This window comes from Balaenoptera physalus (genome assembly GCF_965194825.1).
Source record: "Balaenoptera physalus genome assembly, chromosome: 9".
NCBI lineage: Eukaryota > Metazoa > Chordata > Mammalia > Artiodactyla > Balaenopteridae > Balaenoptera > Balaenoptera physalus.
Genome location: NC_138888.1, coordinates 13,725,510 through 13,744,483, shown reverse-complemented (window position 1 = coordinate 13,744,483; position 18,974 = coordinate 13,725,510). Strand labels below are relative to the sequence as shown.

Here is an 18,974-nt window from a genome sequence, read left to right as displayed (position 1 = left end):
CTATGGATTTGTCACTATGGAAGCTGAGAACTTACTTCTTTTTCTCCACCACTACCTACCCCATAGGCATGATCCTTTTTTCTCCATTCTCCCAATATTGTATATCAACACTGTAATTGGTTAAATACTTAGTACCAAGCCATGTAGTATACTATGGTGACTTGTACATTTTTCTCCCAGGAGTCTTTTATTATTTGTTTCCTTGGTTTACTATGTACCTATAATTAGCAATAATTCACCTTCCATTTTTTTCCCTGTTGTGTAACCTGTCTCATTAAGTTGAAACATATTAGATATATTCTATTAGATTCAGCTTTGAAAGGCAAGTTTCCTGAAGCTTCCTGACTTAGTCCCATGAGAACTGCTTGCCCTCTGGGTCTGTTGCACAAATCATCATCCTGAGAGCTTCTGGACCATAATCCTGGGGACTCCCTGAATGTCTCTTGTGCATTTCATGTCTCTTTTTCTTCTTCTTTAGATGTCTTCTCATCTTAGTGGAATGTATCTTTCAGTAGCTTCCAGATAAGGGATGCATGGACCTTGATTCATTGTTGTCTTGCTTCAAGTATTTCTAATGAGAAATTCAATTACGTTTTGCTTCTTGATCCTTTTAAGTGTTTTTCTTCTTGGAAGTAATTAGAATCTTCTTGTTCCAAATGTTCTGAAATTCCACAGTGATATATGTATGTGGTTCTGTTTCATTTATTTTACAGTGCATCTCTGTGGACATTTTCATTATGGAAACTTAGGTCATTCAGCTCTAGGAAATTTTCTTGAACTATGTTTGAAAATTTCTTCCTTTTGTTTTTTCTATTCTCTCTTCCTAGTTTTGTTTTACAGTTATGATTAATCATCTAGTTTTCATATCCATTTGCTCCTAGTTTATATATCTGTCTTTTTATCTATTTTGTGGGATTTTACTTTATCTTTTAAAATAGTTTACTGTTTTCATTTCTGCTATTATATATTTAATTCCCATGGGCTCTTTCTCATTCTCTGACTACTCTTTGTATAGTATTCTGTTCTTATTTCATGGATATATTATCTATCTTTTTGTTTATTTCACCCTCTTCCATCATTTTCTTTCCCAACTGCCTTAGTTTATGGTTTGTTTTTATTGTTGATGTTGGTTTTGGCTAGCTGATGTGGTTTTGTTATTGTTTATCTGTTCTTGTCTTTCATATAGGATGTCTTAAGATGTCTGATGAGTCTGGATTATCAGGTCATATATAAAAGTAGAATAAAAAGAGCTGATTGGGAGTTTTGCACAAGAATGAGACTTTCACTTGTGAACTTCACTCTGAGTTCTGTGCTGTGGTGGAGGGGAGTCTTGAGGGGAATCAGGACTCCCTGCAAGACAACTACCTCATGGAGACCATTATGGTTTCTACAGCCAAGGGGACACTAATGTTGTAAGGCAGGAGAGAAAAGGATGCTTCTACTGGCAAAGAAAGTCTTGGCAGAATTTAGGATTTGATTTTCTCAGTTTCATCAGAATCTGCTTGCATTTTATCACCCCAAATTTGTGGGATTCCAACCTTTTACAGTCAATGCCCTAATTTTAACTTAAGAGACCCAATGAGAGTGGGGATTCATTTTGCATTATTCTTCAGCCAAGTGCAGGATTAGACCCTGTGTTTGCCTTTCAGAATTATCCGTTCTGCAGCTTTACGAAACAGGAATTTCTTTTAGGGCAGACATAGAAGTTCTGGCCTTTTACTAAGACCTTGATCCTGAACATAAATTTTCTTTCTCCAAATTGGTTCTTCTTAGAAACCACCAACAAAACACCGTACTTCTTATGTTCACTAAAAATTTCTATGGCAACAAGTACATGGTCGACCAAAACCTTATCTTCTATAAGCATTTGATCATAGATGACTCAAGGTGATAATTGAAGTAACTCTTACCCCTTAGTGCCACAACCTTGAAAGAGGGATGTAAACAGTTTTGGGGGAAGGTGAACTCAATTAATTAGATCCTCTTTCAAGTGGTATACTTTAAGGGATAATAGAGAAAGTGGGTGTATGGGGGATGACAGCAAAGATTGCAGGACTTTTGCTTCCTGGTTAAAATATTTATGACATTTATTTTTAAACCTCTTAAAAGCATTCACATTTATATGAGTTTATATGTGGGTCACGCAGTCTTTATATAACTAATAAGAATAATGCTTGAGTTAATATAAGAAGTGCATTTAAATTCTGAACAAATTTTGTCAAATTTTGATGAACTGCTGTATAGGTTACTCATTATTTCCAAAGACAATTTAAATTTCTTTTTACTAATGTTGCAACAACTTATTATTCTTCTGAAAATATTCTTTCTGCTTGATTTAAACTTTGATTTTTTTCACTTGTTTTATCATTTCATATGTCTTATCTGTCAAAATTCTAGGAAGGACAAATTAACCTATTGGTTTTTTTTCTGCTCTCCCCTGCCCACCACATTCTCCCATAATGTCTTCCAAAATAGTTTAAAAAATAATAATAATAATTTATTTATTTATTTTTTGGCTGTGTTGGGTCTTTGTTGTTGTGCGCGGGCTTTCTCTAGTTGCGGCGAGCTGGGGCTACTCTTTGCTGCGGTGTGCAGGCTTCTCTTTGCGGTGGCTTCTCTTGTTGCGGAGCACGGGCTGTAGGTGCTCGGGCTCAGTATTTGTGGTTCGCAGGCTCTAGAGCGCAGGCTCAGTAGTTGTGGCTCATGGGCTTAGTTGCTTTGTGGCATGTGGGATCTTCACGGACCAGGGCTCGAACCCATGTCCCCTGCATTGGCAGGTGGATTCTTAACCACTGTGCCACCGGGGAAGTCCCAAAAATAGGTTTTGAAGACAGTAAAATTATTTAGTTAAACACATCTGTAATAAAGTCATTGAGATCTGTTTATGAGTTTGAATCAAATACTGAAGTTTTCTATTCTGGCTAAACTAATATTTGGTGAGATGGGAGATAAGATCTGCATTTATTAGAACCCTCAAATTGCTTAATATTAAATTTTTAATTTGTTATTAATTAATTAATTAGCTTTAATTAAGGTTGTTTAATTTTTTCTTTGGGGAGATAAAATGCAGAATTATCCACACCAGAACCATAATGGAATTCATTCAGTATCTATTACCACCCTCCATGTTTCCACTTGAAAGATCATTTAGAAACTATGATAGATTGCTTTTCTGTTGATAATTTGCTTTTTAATCCATCTGTACTAAAATTAAAATTCAATGAGTTTTTAAATTGTAGGTGACTATTAAACTATTAGTTCAGCTCTAGAGAGATTTTGTTTTGGTTTATTATTATGTATGGCTTCTGTTGGGATTATTATCCTTCATACTAAGGCCTTCACTGAACTTGTTTGCTGTTGTGTACTAAGGGCCTATAGACATGCCTGCACCAGATTCATCACTCAATACTTGTGAAAAAAGGAAGGGCAGAAGGTATTTCCCTTTTGTGCAGATTTTTCTCAGAATATGCTAAGCTCTTGCCAACCTAAGACTGTGTTTTCATAGAGAGTTTTTAAGTTTATCAATGTATTTCCAAATGCACCTTTTAAATATAAGTTTTACAGTAACTTTTTTTTGATAAGCCTGGGAAGAGAGCCAGGGGTGTGAACTGGATGGTTGTCATTCCTATTGTCAACCGGCTGGGACAGGAATTCACCCATCACCACTGGGGACAGAGCCAAACATGGGCGTCAGTTTGCAGGCACACTTTCCCCTGGTTTGTGCCTGGGTCATACCCCCTCCAGTATTCCTCTTTCAAAACTGGCCACCCCCCTCTGTTGTCAGAATCTTTAGCCCGGTCAATACCACTGCTTAGGCTGCAGTCCTAGTGATCTCTCCCTCCTTTTACCCTGAAAGACAATCTTTCTCTTGTGATATTTGCCTACATCTGAGCTCATCCATTGAGTGTTGCCTTTATTAGTGTAACTCAAATTTGTGCAGGGACCTCACTGCTCCTTCTAAGACCGCTTGCATTATAGTTTCTGTGGTGATTTATACCTAAGAATACCTACATTTTAAATATATTAATATATATTGCAACCAGGACTTTTATGCCTGGCACTGTGCTGGGTACTTCATATGTATTTTCTCATACCAAACCATGTGGGGTACAATGTACCTTAAAAGTAATAATTAATCCTATATTTATTGAAAGAGGAAGGTGTTCAGAATTTTTTTTTTTTTTTTTTTTTTTTTTTTTTTTTAGATCTATATATGGTAACATTTATTCATTTCACATTTTCTCAAAGTGACTGAAATGGGTGACTCCTTTAAACATGGAACTTATTTTTTTTTTTTTTTCCACACACACACACTGTATTTTATTTTTACAAGAGATAAATAGACTGACACCAAGCATTGTACATGGATGACCACAACAAAAGCTACAATGATTGCAATTACCAAACATGAAACACACTCATACTATGTCATAATATTGACATTCAGTCCAGTAATCCTCCACTGTAACGGCTCCTTTACTTTGCAGTGAAAATTGATTTGTATATTCTTTGCCTCTGAGTCCTTGTGGGATTTTTTTTTTTTTTTAATTCAGACAGAAAGTCACAAAAATTATACTCATCCTCATCAGTTCACTCAGTCCCATGTAATTAATTGGTTTTTTTTTTTTTATCTTGATCTTTTGTTAGCACTTTCATGAGATCATCAGTTTTTCATCAGAGTTCTGAAAATGCTTATTCATTCAGTTCAGCAGTACAGTCAGTTACCAGAAACCTGTACTTGTCAGAGTCTTTTCCATGAATTTCTTGAAGATGAAACCCTTTTATAGGAACATATTTGCAAAATCATCAGAGTACACCCAGAACTGTCTGTAAATGACAAAAGACTTAAAAATGACCACGGTAAAAGATTTGATGAAAGTTCATAATAATGCAGTTGACAAGAAAATCAGTTATTTCTGAGATATACATTTTAAAGTAGTAACTAGGATTATTACTTATAACATTATACCAGAACATATAAGATTTTTAGAAATTTCATGTAATGTCTGAAACATTTATATTAACATATTTCCATACAAATACAAATATAAGATTTTTAGAAATTTCATGTAATGTCTGAAACATTTATATTAACATATTTCCATACATATTTCCATATAAATACAAATATAAGATTTTTAGGAATTTCATGTACTATCTGAAACATTTATATTAACATATTTCCATACAAATAACCCAATGAAAGTTTAGTATTAGTTGTTTTGTTTGCTTTTTTATACTGCAGGTTCCTATTAGGCATCAATTTTATACACATCAGTGTATACATGTCAATCCCAATCGCCCAATTCAGCACACCACCATCCCCACCTCACCGCAGTTTCCCCCCCTTGGTGTCCATATGTCCATTCTCTACATCTGTGTCTCAACTTCTGCCCTGCAAACTGGCTCATCTGTACCATTTTTCTAGGTTCCACATACATGCATTAATATACGATATTTGTTTTTCTCTTTCTGACTTACTTCACTCTGTATGACAGTCTCTAGATCCATCCACGTCTCAACAAATGACTCAATTTCGTTCCTTTTTATGGCTGAGTAATATTCCATTGTATATATGTACCACATCTTCTTTATCCATTCGTCTGTTGATGGGCATTTAGGTTGCTTCCATGACCTGGCTATTGTAAATAGTGCTGCAATGAACATTCGGGTGCATGTGTCTTTTTGAATTACGGTTTTCTCTGGGTATATGCCCAGTAGTGGGATTGCTGGGTCATATGGTAATTCTATTTTTAGTTTTTTAAGGAACCTCCATATTGTTCTCCATAGTGGCTGTATCAATTTACATTCCCACCAACAGTGCAAGAGGGTTCCCTTTTCTCCACACCCTCTCCAGCATTTGTTGTTTGTAGATTTTCTGATGATGCCCATTCTAACGGGAGTGAGGTGATACCTCATTGTAGTTTTGATTTGCATTTCTCTAATAATTAGTGATGTTGAGCATCTTTTCATGTGCCTCGTGGCCATCTGTATGTCTTCTTTGGAGAAATGTCTATTTAGGTCTTCTGCCCATTTTTGGATTGGGGTGTTTGTTTCTTTGATATTGAGCTGAGTGAGCTGTTTATATATTTTGGAGATTAATCCTTTGTCCGTTGATTCATTTGCAAATATTTTCTCCCATTCTGAGGGTTGTCTTTTCGTCTTGTTTATGGTTTCCTTTGCTGTGCAAAAGCTTTGAAGTTTCATTAGGTCCCACTTGTTTATTTTTGTTTTTATTTCCATTACTCTAGGAGATGGATCAAAAAAGATCTTGCTGTGATTTATGTCAAAGAGTGTTCTTCCTATGTTTTCCTCTAAGAGTTTTATAGTGTCCAGTCTTATATTTAGGTCTCTAATCCATTTTGAGTTTATTTTTGTGTATGGTGTTAGGGAGTATTCTAATTTCATTCTTTTACATGTAGCTGTCCAGTTTTGCCAGCACCACTTATTGAAGAGACTGTCTTTTCTCCATTGTATATCTTTGCCTCCTTTGTCATAGATTAGTTGACCATAGGTGCGTGGGTTAATCTCTGGGCTTTCTATCTTGTTCCATTGATCTATGTTTCTGTTTTTGTGCCAGTACCATATTGTCTTGATTACTGTAGCTTTGTAGTATAGTCTGAAGTCAGGGAGTCTGATTCCTCCAGCTCCATTTTTTTGCCTCAAGACTGCTTTGGCTATTCGGGGTCTTTTGTGTCTCCATACAAATTTTAAGATGATTTGTTCTAGCTCCGTAAAAAATGCCATTGGTAATTTGATAGGGATTGCATTGAATCTGTAGATTGCTTTGGGTAGTATACTCATTTTCACAATGTTGATTCTTCCAATCCAAGAACATGGTATATCTCTCCATCTGTTGGTATCATCTTTAATTTCTTTCATCAGTGTCTTATAGTTTTCTGCATACAGGTCTTTTGTCTCCCTAGGTAGGTTTATTCCTAGGTATTTTATTCTTTTTGTTGCAATGGTAAATGGGAGTGTTTCCATAATTTCTCTTTCAGATTTTTCATCATTAGTGTATAGGAATGCAAGAGATTTCTGTGCATTCATTTTGTATCCTGCAACTTTACCATATTCATTAATTAGCTCTAGCAGTTTTCTGGTGGCAGTTTTAGGATTCTCTATGTATAGTATCATGTCATCCGCAAACAGTGACAGTTTTACTTCCTCTTTTCCAATTTGTATTCCTTTTATTTCTTTTTCTTCTCTGATTGCCGTGGCTAGGACTTCCAGAACTATGTTGAATAATAGTGGTGAGAGTGGGCAACCTTGTCTTGTTCCTGATCTTAGTGGAAATGGTTTCAGTTTTTCACCATTGAGGACAATGTTGGCTGTGGGTTTGTCATATATGGCCTTTATTATGTTGAGGTAGGTTCCCTCTATGCCCACTTTCTGGAGAGTTTTTATCATAAATGGGTGTTGAATTTTGTCAAAAGCTTTTTCTGCATCTATTGAGATGATCATATGGTTCTTATTCTTCAGTTTGTTAATATGGTGTATCACATTGATTGATTTGCGTATATTGAAGAATCCTTGCATCCCTGGGATAAATCCCACTTGATCGTGGTGTATGATCCTTTTAATGTGTTGTTGGATTCTGTTTGCTAGTATTTTGTTGAGGATTTTTGCATCTATATTCATCAGTGATATTGGTCTGTAATTTTCTTTTTTTGTAGTGTCTTTGTCTGGTTTTGGTATCAGGGTGATGGTGGCCTCATAGAATGAGTTTGGGAGTGTTCCTTCCTCTGCAATTTTTTGGAAGAGTTTGAGAAGGATGGGTGTTAGCTCTTCTCTAAATGTTTGATAGAATTCACCTGTGAAGCCATCTGGTCCTGGACTTTTGTTTGTTGGAAGATTTTTAATCACAGTTTCAATTTCATTACTTGTGATTGGTCTGTTCATATTTTCTGTTTCTTCCTGATTCAGTCTTGGAAGGTTATACCTTTCTAAGAATTTGTCCATTTCTTCCAGGTTGTCCATTTTATTGGCATAAAGTTGCTTATAGTAGTCTCTTAGGATGTTTTGTATTTCTGCGGTGTCTGTTGTAACTTCTCCTTTTTCATTTCTGATTTTATTGATTTGAGTCCTCTCCCTCTTTTTCTTGATGAGTCTGGCTAATGGCTTATCAATTTTGTTTATCTTCTCAAAGAACCAACTTTTAGTTTTATTGATCTTTGCTATTGTTTTCTTTGTTTCTATTTCATTTATTTCTGCTCTGATCTTTATGATTTCTTTCCTTCTGCTAACTTTGGGTTTTGTTTGTTCTTCTTTCTCTAGTTTCTTTAGGTGTAAGGTTAGATTGTTTACTTGAGATTTTTCTTGTTTCTTGAGGTAGGCTTGTATAGCTATAAACTTCCCTCTTAGAACCGCTTTTGCTGCATCCCATAGGTTTTGGGTCGTCGTGTTTTCATTGTCATTTGTCTCTAGGTATTTTTTTATTTCCTCTTTGATTTCTTCAGTGATCTCTTTGTTATTTAGTAACGTATTGTTTAGCCTCCATGTGTTTGTCTTTTTTACGTTTTTTCCCCTGTAATTCATTTCTAATCTCGTAGCGTTGTGGTCAGAAAAGATGCTTGGTATGATTTCAATTTTCTTAAATTTACTGAGGCTTGATTTGTGACCCAAGATGTGATCTATCCTGGAGAATGTTCCGTGCGCACTTGAGAAGAACGTGTAATCTGCTGTTTTTGGATGGAATGTCCTATATATATCAATTAAATCTATCTGGTCTATTGTGTCATTTAAAGCTTCTGTTTCCTTATTTATTTTCATTTTGGATGATCTGTCCATTGGTGTAAGTGAAGTGTTAAAGTCCCCCACTATTATTGTGTTACTGTCGATTTCCTCTTTTATAGCTGTTAGCAGTTGCCTTATGTATTGAGGTGCTCCTATGTTGGGTGCATATATATTTATAATTGTTATATCTTCTTCTTGGATTGATCCCTGGATTATTATGTAGTGTCCTTCCTTGTCTCTTGTAACATTCTTTATTTTAAAGTCTATTTTATCTGATATGAGTATAGCTACTCCAGCTTTCTTTTGATTTCCATTTGCATGGAATATCTTTTTCCATCCCCTCACTTTCAGTCTGTATGTGTCCCTAGGTCTAAAGTGGGTCTCTTGTAGACAGCATATATATGGGTCTTGTTTTTGTATCCATTCAGCCAGTCTATTTCTTTTGGTTGGGGCGTTTAATCCATTCACGTTTAAGGTAATTATCGATATGTATGTTCCTATGACCATTTTCTTAATTGTTTTGGGTTTGTTTTTGTAGGTCCTTTTCTTGTCTTGTGTTTCCCACTTAGAGAAGTTCCTTTAGCATTTGTTGTAGAGCTGGTTTGGTGGTGCTGAATTCTCTTAGCTTTTGCTTGTCTGTAAAGCTTTTGATTTCTCCATCAAATCTAAATGAGATCCTTGCCGGGTAGAGTAATCTTGGTTGTAGGTTCTTCCCTTTCATCACATTAAGTATATCATGCCACTCCCTTCTGGCTTGCAGAGTTTCTGCTGAGAAATCAGCTGTTAACCTTATGGGAGTTCCCTTGTATGTTATTTGTCGTTTTTCCCTTGCTGCTTTCAATAATTTTTCTTTGTCTTTAATTTTTGCCACTTTGATTACTATGTGTCTCGGCGTGTTTCTCCTTGGGTTTATTCTGTATGGGACTCTCTGCGCTTCCTGGACTTGGGTGGCTATTTCCTTTCCCATGTTAGGGAAGTTTTCGACTATAATCTCTTCAAATATTTTCTCTGGTCCTTTCTCTCTCTCTTCTCCTTCTGGGACCCCTATAATGCGAATGTTGTTGCGTTTAATGTTGTCCCAGAGGTCTCTTAGGCTGTCTTCATTTCTTTTCATTCTTTTTTCTTTAGTCTGTTCCGCAGCAGTGAATTCAACCATTCTGTCTTCCAGGTCACTTATCCGTTCTTCTGCCTCAGTTATTCTGCTATTGATTCCTTCTAGTGTAGTTTTCATTTCAGTTATTGTATTGGTCATCTCTGTTTGTTTGTTCTTTAATTCTTCTAGGTCTTTGTTAATCATTTCTTGCATCTTCTCAATCTTTGCCTCCATTCTTATTCCGAGGTCCTGGATCATCTTCACTATCATTATTCTGAATTCTTTTTCTGGAAGGTTGCCTATCTCCACTTCATTTAGTTGTTTTTCTGGGGTTTTTTCTTGTTCCTTCATCTGGTACATAGCCCTCTGCCTTTTCATCTTGTCTACCTTTCTGTAACTGTGGTTTTTGGTCCACAGGCTGCAGGATTGTAGCTTTTCTTGCTTCTGTTGTCTGCCCTCTGGTGGTTGAGGCTATCTAAGAGGCTTGATGGGAGGCTCTGGTGGTGGGTAGAGCTGACTGTTGCTCTGGCGGTCAGAGCTCAGTAAAACCTTAATCCACTTGACTGTTGATGGGTGGGGCTGGGTTCCCTCCCTGTTGGTTGTTTTGCCTGAGGCAACCCAACACTGGAGCCTACCCGTGCTCTTTGGTGGGGTTAATGGCAGACTCTGGGAGGGCTCACGCCAAGGAGAACTTCCCAGAACCTCGGCTGCCAGTGTCCTTATCCCCATGGTGAAACAGAGCCACCACTCGCCTCTGCAGGAGACCCCCCAACACCAGCAGGTAGGTCTGGTTCAGTCTCCCCCAGGGTCACTGCTCCTTCCCCTGGGTCCCGATGCACACATTACTTTGTGTGTGCCCTCCAAGAGTGGGGTCTCTGTTTCCCCCAGTCCTGTCAAAGTCCTGCAATCAATTCCCACTAGGCTTCAAAGTCTGATTCTCTAGGAATTCCTCTTCCCGTAGCCGGACCCCCAGGTTGGGAAGCCTGACGTGGGGCTCAGAACCTTCACTCCAGTGGGTGGACTTCTGTGGTATAAGTGTTCGCCAGTCTGTGAGTCACCCACCCAGCAGTTATGGGATTTGATTTTACTCTGATTGCGCCCCTCCTACCGTCTCACTGTGGCTTCTCCTCTGTCCTTGGACGTGGGGTATCCTCCTTGGTGAAGTCCAGGGTCTTCCTGTCAATGATTGTCCAGCAGCCAGCTTTGATTCTGGTGCTCTCGCAAGAGGGAGTGAGAGCACGTCCTTCTACTCCGCCATCTTGGTTAATCCAGAATTTTTTATTAAGTGAAAAATTCAAGTTTAATTCAGTATATGAAGTTGGATTTTTTTTCCCCAAATTTCTTGAGATATAGCTGCCATATAAGATTGTGTAAGTATAAGGTATACAGAGGTATGATTTGATACCTGTCTATATTGCAAAATGATTACCACAGTAAGGTTAGTTAACGCCTCTATCACCTCATATAATTACCTTTTTTTAAACCTACGCTCTTAACAACCTTGAAGTATAGAATATAGTATTGTTAACTGTAGTCACCATGCTGTACATTATATCCCTGGGACTTATTCATCTTATACCTGGAAATTTATGCCCTTTGATTAACATTACCCCATTGCTCCCCACACACATACACACACACATCCTGCCCACGGCCTCTGACAACCACCATTCTGCTATCTATTTCTATGAGTTCAGCTTTTTGTAGATTCCACACATAAGTGAGATCATGCAGTATTTATTTTTCTGTTTGACTTATTTCACTTAGCATAATGTTCTCAAGGTTGATCCATGTTATTACAAATGGTAGAATTTTCTTTTTATGGCTGAACAATATTCTGTTGCATCTATACTACATTTTCTTTATCTATTCATCCATCGACGGACACTTATATTGTTTCCATGTCTTGTCTATTGTGAATAATGCTGCAATGAATGGGAGAGTGCAGAAATTTCTTCAAGATAGTGATTTTATTTTTTTCAGAAATACGCCCAGTGTGAGATTGCTATATCGTAACGTAGTTCTATTTTCAATTTATTGAGTAATCTCCATAATGTTTTCCATAGCAGCTGCACCAATTTATATTCCCACCAACAGTGCACAAGGGCTCTCTTTTCTCCACATCCTCGCCAACACTTATCTTTTATCTTTTTTGATAATAACTGTTCTGACAGGCATAAGGTGATATCTCGTGGTTTTGGTTTTTATTTACCTGATGATTAATGATGTTGAGCATCTTTTCACGTACCTGTTGTCCATTTGTATGTCTTCTTTGGAAAAAATGTCTATTCAGGTCCTCTGCCCATTTTCTAATCAGATTATTTGTGGTTTTGGCTTTTTGTTGTTGTTTTGCTTTGTTTGCTATTGAGTCATACAAGTTCCTTATGTATTTTGGATATTAACCCCTTATCAGATATGTGGTTTGCAAGTCTTTTCTGTCATTCTATAGGTTTCCGTTTCATTTTATTGACTGCTTCTTTTTCTGCACAAGTTTTTAGTTTGATATTGGCCCACTTGGGTTTTTTTGCTCTTGTTGCTTGTGCTTTTGGTGTCATATCCAAAAAAACAAGGTCACCAATATCAATACCAAGGAGCTTCCCCCTTGTTTTCTTCTAGGAGTTTTACAGTTTCAGGTCTTAATTTAATTCTTTAACCCTGTTGAGTGAAATATCTTTGCAACAGGAAAGTAATGGCACCATGAAACAGGGAAGGCAGCAAAGGCCTGTGGTCTCTGTGCTGCTGCCTTTACTGGATGCTACTGGTCTTTGTTCCCTGACCCAATGGGTCAATGAACATGAACATTGTTCTGGCACAGTGCTGCTAAAAAAAATTATGGAAAAATATAAATGTCCTGAATAACTTGTGCCAGTAACTCCTAAAACCCCTGAGGAGGTTCACCAACTCGTTGATAAATGCAAACCCCCTGTGGAGGCTTCCCGGGTGTTGCTTAGTGCTTAGTCATACCAACATGCTAAGGCTCAGGCATTTTGCTCCAGAGGCCTAGGGGCTTCTCCAAAGACCCTGTACATATGGCACTAGTGGAGGCAAACCTCCATCCTGGGGACGTCAACCAGGACATCCAGGGAAGATGCGGCCAGTTATGAAGCAGACTTACAGGGACATCCTTCACAAACTTTCTTGGTAACAACACGTAGGGTCAAGGAAATGGGAGAAAATGAGGAAGCAGAGACTGAGATAAACTTCCCACCTGGCTCCGCATTCCCAGTTGAGTTCTTGGCCATGTCTTGCTCTGCCTTCCAGAGTCTCTGGACCAAACATGAGTTTACCTGACTACCTATGGGGTTTTGGACTACATGCCTTCCCCCAGCAGCAGCACAATATATTTTCCTGGAGTGCCAACTTTTGACATCCTATTGGGCTCTTTTAGAAACCAAGCTCCTAACCAGACCCCACCTGGTACTGTTCTGTATCCAAGTTCCTAAAATGCCCTGGGTTAGACATGCCTCACGACAGAAGTTCAGCACAGTCACTGATACCTCTTTGGTAAAATGGAAATGGTACCTTCAGGGGAGGGCGAAACCTGACCTCAAAGCCTTTTCCAAATTACTGAAGGATGTGGCTTGCAACATGCTCAGTCCCTTGCCTGAGAGCCTTGTGGAACTGGTAGCAGTGCCCCCACTTCCTCCTCCTCTGGCTACGTGGGAAGCCCCTTGGGACCAACTGTCTGAGATGCACAGGGAGTTGCTGTCCTTCATCAGTAGCAGTGCCACCACTGTAAGGGATGCAGCTCACGGGAGGGTCACGGCATTTTACCCGGCCTCAGGCACGTCTCTATTGAGAAGGGTACTCCCAGCTCAGCCTAATTGGCGGAACTCATAGCTGTTCACCTATCCCTTAAGGAGGCCATAAAAAAGGGGTCTTTCGCAGACCCACGTTTTCATAGGCTCCTGGGATTTTGCTATCATCCTGTGGTTCCGTCTGGCCATTGCCTCCGTTTTTGGAAATGAATAATTAAAACACAGACCAAATACCAATGCAGATGATATCTAGGCTGTCCATCACTCTACTCTTCCAGGATATTTTTTAAAATGCTATTCTACTGGCATTCCATCTATCTGCATTACACAACAATAAAATTTGTGAATAGCTGAAAAAGAACCCCGAAGTCTTCTTTATTTGCATCACAGTTAAAATATGTAATTAGAACTCAGTGATCTGATACTACAATGAAGCTACATGGGAAATGACAAAATCCAGATGTGTGACTCCAAATGCTATCTTGGGGGTAAATAAGACTGTCTTCAAGATTGTGGCGGAAATTATGAAGAATAAGTACAGCCCTGTTAATGACTATTTTACTCTCTTCATAGTGTTTGTATACAGCACGTTCTGAGTTAGTTCTAGAGATGCAAAGATGAATAAAACACAGCTTTTCTCTCACAGAACTAAAGACTACAGGAACGGGGGAGGAAATAAAGGAAGACCTGTTGCGTGTAGTGGATGAAGCTTCAATCTTCATTCATGTTGTTTTCCACCATATCTTCAGTGCCCAGCTCCCGACATAATCCATAGTAGACGCTGAATAAATATTGGTTGAATGTATGAGGGGATACGCAGAGAAGGAGCCTCCAAATTGGACTTGTGGGTCAGAGAGGACTTTTAAGAGAAGGTGATATTTAAGCTGAGTTTTAAAAGATAACTAGGAATAAACTTTTTCCAAGTAGGAAAAAAAATTCAGGCTGAGGGAATGATATGTTTTAACCACAACATGTACAAACTGGCAGAATACAATGAAGGAATTTTATGTTGCAATTACAGCAAAGAATACTAGTGTCAGAGTGAAAAAGAAATGATTGACGATGACTCTCTCCTTGACTAGTCCTTGACCTTGAGTTCTGTCCTTGGCCCAGTTAGCCAGGTTTTAGCAAGAATTCTGTTGAGTCAGTTTAGTGAAGACCCCCACCCTAGGTGTATCATCACCTTCCATATCTGATCCAATTTCTCATCTCCATCCTCAATATTTTCTCACCCTGGCCTGCCTTCAGCAAGATTCCAGTAGAGTCTGTTTAGCAAGAATCCCAGTAACAGACTTAGTTTCCTCAGTAATTTTCCATCCACTGACCCCGCCACCCTGCTGCTTGGCCATCAACCCCTTCTTGTCCTCGTATTTGGAGTTCAGCCCTGTCTCTCTCCCCAACTCCAATACCTTCATTGTTGTATTAAATAATGCCTTCCTTACCATCTTTATGAGTGTCATGGATAATTTATCTTTAACAAAGTTAAGGAAAAAAAAGGATTTCAGAACAAGTTTGGCCTATTACAGTTTGGGGCCAATCTTATTGCTTGACTTTTGTCCTGAAAACAAAGGCAGATGACTGAAGAGTTTTTACACAGTAACGTGATGGGGCCAATGTGGAGGTGGAAAAACAGCTATTGAGGATGAGAGGGAAGAGAAGGGATGAAGGCATCGAACAAGACAAAGGTAGAAAGAAAACAGGTAAGCATAAAAAACGAGTGACAAAGCAATCTCAAGAGGGAAACCTATAGGAAAGTAATTGCGTAAGTTAGTAACTTAAGAAAAACCAAACTATATCCAATTGTTCCCAGGCACCTCAGCAGACCAGTAATAGGGATTGCTAATATGGATTTACGAGGTACTAGAATTAAAACAAAAATAAAATGCGTTTGTTCTATTTCATTTACATAAAAGTGGTTCTTTCCCATTTGTTTTCATGAATTTTTAAGCAGTCCCCGCGAGATGCAATACTTATCTATAAGAAAAATTAAATAATCAACACGTGCCTTGTGAAAATGCCAGGTCATATTAACTAAAGGCTGCAAGGAAGGAATCACACAAGAACAACGAGTGTAGCTGCTTAAGAACAGAATTTATTCACTGTTATAAACCAGAATTTTACAAAATAGTTTTGAAATGTCGGGATTGACAAACAAGAGTTCTAAAAGAATGCTTTAAAGTTACAATAATTAAATTCTAAACACAAAAATAGATATATCAGTGGCATTTAATAGATAATTCTAGACAATAAAATAGTTTGTAATTTACCCTTCTGTTTCAGCACTGATTGGCCGCTCCATGTGGCATGTGGGATCTTAGTTCCCTGACCAGGGATCAAACCAGCACCCTTTGCCTTGGAAGCGTGGAGTCTTTTTTTTTTTTTTTATACTGAGAAACAAATGTTAACTTTAATAATAAAAAACACAACCACAGAGAAGCACTGTATTTTCCCTCTACTGCATTAGCAAATACAAAGAAGAGCAATGAAATGAATGGATTTACTTCAAACTACTGGTTCTTACACCCATGAACATGTATCAGAATTACTTGTGGAGGTTTTAAAAACTATTTAAGTCTAGGCCTCACTCAGCGGTTGCAACAGGGGTCAGGACCCAGGTATTTTTTACAAGCTCTTTAGATAGCTCTGATGAGTTTCCTGCTGGTTGAGTTTCTGATTTTAGGTTGACTGGGGTACTTTGGGTTTTTTGGGCCACTGTTTAGGGGTACGGGGAGTTTTTTTTCGCAGATTTACTAGCAGTAGTGAAGAACTTGGCCTCTGGCTTTTTAGGAGTCTGTCTTGGGTCTTTTCTCCCCAGCGAAGAGGTTCTTTCTTTCTCCATCTCTTCTTTGATTCTTGCCTTCTTCCCTGGGCCTTTACCTGGGGTCTTGGGCTCCGCAGCTGCTGGGGTCTCCAAAGCTGGGGAGGCCTTTCTCTTCTTCCCATGAAGTGTGTTGGGACCAGGACTCTTCATTGGAGACTTCTTTCCTGCAGCATCTTTTTGTGTCTTTACGCTTCTTGCAGCTGGAGTTTCCTTCACTGGTACCAGCAGTGGGATTTCATCTTCAGACTCGTCTTGAGCTTTAGGGGGGGCGCTCACCCCACCAGTCTCCTTCTGGGGTCCAGGGTCCTGGGCTGGAGCACCACCAGTTTTGGGGGCCGGTGCATCTGTAGTCGGGGCTGGTGCAGCCTTTCCAGCCTGTTTCATAAGCTTCTTGTCTCCTTTCTTCTCCTGCTGTCTTTTAAGACATTCTTTCTTCTTTTGGCTTTTCTTTGCTACCTTTTTCTTCTGACTTTGTGTGCGTAGTCCCCTGGCTTCACCACGACTGCTGACAAAAGAAGAAAAGACAGGCAGGGAAACCGATCTCTCAGTCTTCACGTACAAGGGCTTCACGCTCTCCCACTTCTCCGGCAGTTTCTGTGAAAGCCTTTTTGTGACGGAAACAACGTTTTCGATGATGTGCTGAACTTGCATCCCAGTGTGACCGATGCGGATGGTACTGCAAGAACCACTTTTAGAGATGTTTAAGACAGTTCCCCCTACACAGTCACTGATCTCTCAGGACAAATTCTTGGCCTGAAGGTTTACAGGTACTGGAACTTTCTTTCTGTTGTAGAAATGTCTCCCGAGGTGTGAGGGTAAGAGCCGCCTGATTCTGGCATCCGTAATGAAGAAGTCGAAACTACCCAAGAGGCGGAGCTTAGCTTCATAGGCTTTATATTCCTTTTTTAAAGTTCGGAGGGGGATAATCTGAGAAATGGTTTTAACTCCATGCTTGTTCAAAAGCTTCTTATAAAAACGTTCTGTCTGTTCGGGAGTTAAATTAGGTTCATCTTTGGTAAATAAACAGATATCTGCTAAATCTGATCGAATACCATGAGGCAAGGACAATCTGACCCTCAGTTCTTTACTTGGAATTTTCCATAATACCACCATTAAAAAGAAATTTTCATTCTCATTCAAAAGCAATCCATTTGCGTTTTTCCTGGATCTGGAATGTGCCAACAGAGCTTCTACTGCCTTTTTAATCTGCTCTTCGTCCAGCTGCTCCAGGCCGACCGGGGTCGCTGGAGTCGAAGCTGAAGTTTCGGCTGAGGTTGACAGTGGGGTAGAAGCCGAGGCCTCCATTTCGCGTTCACCTCGTGGAGACGCGCATCCGGATCCCCGGAAGCGTGGAGTCTTAACCGCTGACTCCAGGGGAGTCCCTCTTGTTGCTTCTTTTACCATATTCTACATATTCACATCAAATATTACAAATCAAAAAAGAAAATTCCATTTTAATTACATTATATCTATATATTAATTGTGATAAATTGGCGTTTGAATATACTTGTGTGTCTCTCCAGATACTTAAGTTAGTGACCCTCAGAATAGTTTTGTAGTTTTCTTCAAATAGGTTCTATGAATTATATACAGATATAGATTGATTGATGTAGATTATAGACATAAATATATCCTCATATGTATTATATCTATCTACCTATTGAAGAATCATTTATTTGCATCTGTTTACATTTTACTTATGTTGATTAGATTTGTTTCCTTTGCTTAAAATATTCTTTAAAAATTTGACTTGTACCTCTATAAATTCTATTTTGCTGTTTTCTACATTTGTGATATCTTTTTTTTTTTTGCTTTTAATTTTGTGTCTTTTTTTTCTTTTTTAATCAACATCTATTATTTTCTGCTAGCACCTCTCCCCACTTATTCTAAAAACAGATTGCTCCCATGCATATTTTATGGAAAATTCCTCCTTCACTCTAATTTTTAAATTCAAACAGAAGTTGTTACAGTGCTGCAGAATAACTCACACTTCAGACAATACTTGATTGACCCAGGGTTATTGAAGAAATATCTGTAAAAATTTCAATTCTTGGTTTACATTTCCCTGACAATGGGTCAATGAATTATGTAACACTTCTCCAGAATTACATGCATATCAAGTAGAAGTTATTGTTTCTGAAGAACATGTAGGCTTGTTCAGTCAGTTACTGAGAGATATGTTACATTTCTCATTATAAATAAGGATTTTGCCAATTTTCCTTGTAATTTTGCCAGTGTTTGCCATATTACAAACTTGTACCACTAGATGCATTTTTATTTAAAACAATTATGTCTTCCTTGCAAATTGAGTCTTCTAGCGTTATGATAGATTATGATATGACTTGCATTATCTCAAGTAATTTTTTGCCTTAAAATTTATTTTGGCTGATTTTAATAAAGCAATATCAGATTTTTATTTTACAGTAGAATGTGCCTTGGATTTTTTAACTTATTTTGAATACCTGAAGCTTTTGTATACACAATTTTGGACATGTGTTTCAGTGAATTTGTTTCAGATTGTTTCTAGTCTTTTCTTCCCCACTAGATGATACCTGCCTTGAATGAG

At 38.3% G+C, this 18,974-nt stretch overlaps 1 long non-coding RNA gene and 1 pseudogene across 2 annotated transcripts in view; both read right to left on the bottom strand.

The window, feature by feature from the left end:
• Positions 1-18,974, bottom strand: part of LOC309667003 — a 1,042,512-nt gene that overhangs the window by 198,732 nt on the left and 824,806 nt on the right. The gene's annotated exons all lie outside the window — the stretch shown is intronic.
• LOC309666790 (ribosomal L1 domain-containing protein 1 pseudogene) lies at positions 15,006-18,733 on the bottom strand (annotated as a pseudogene). Its single transcript has one exon. The product of its transcript is annotated as a ribosomal L1 domain-containing protein 1 pseudogene (transcript).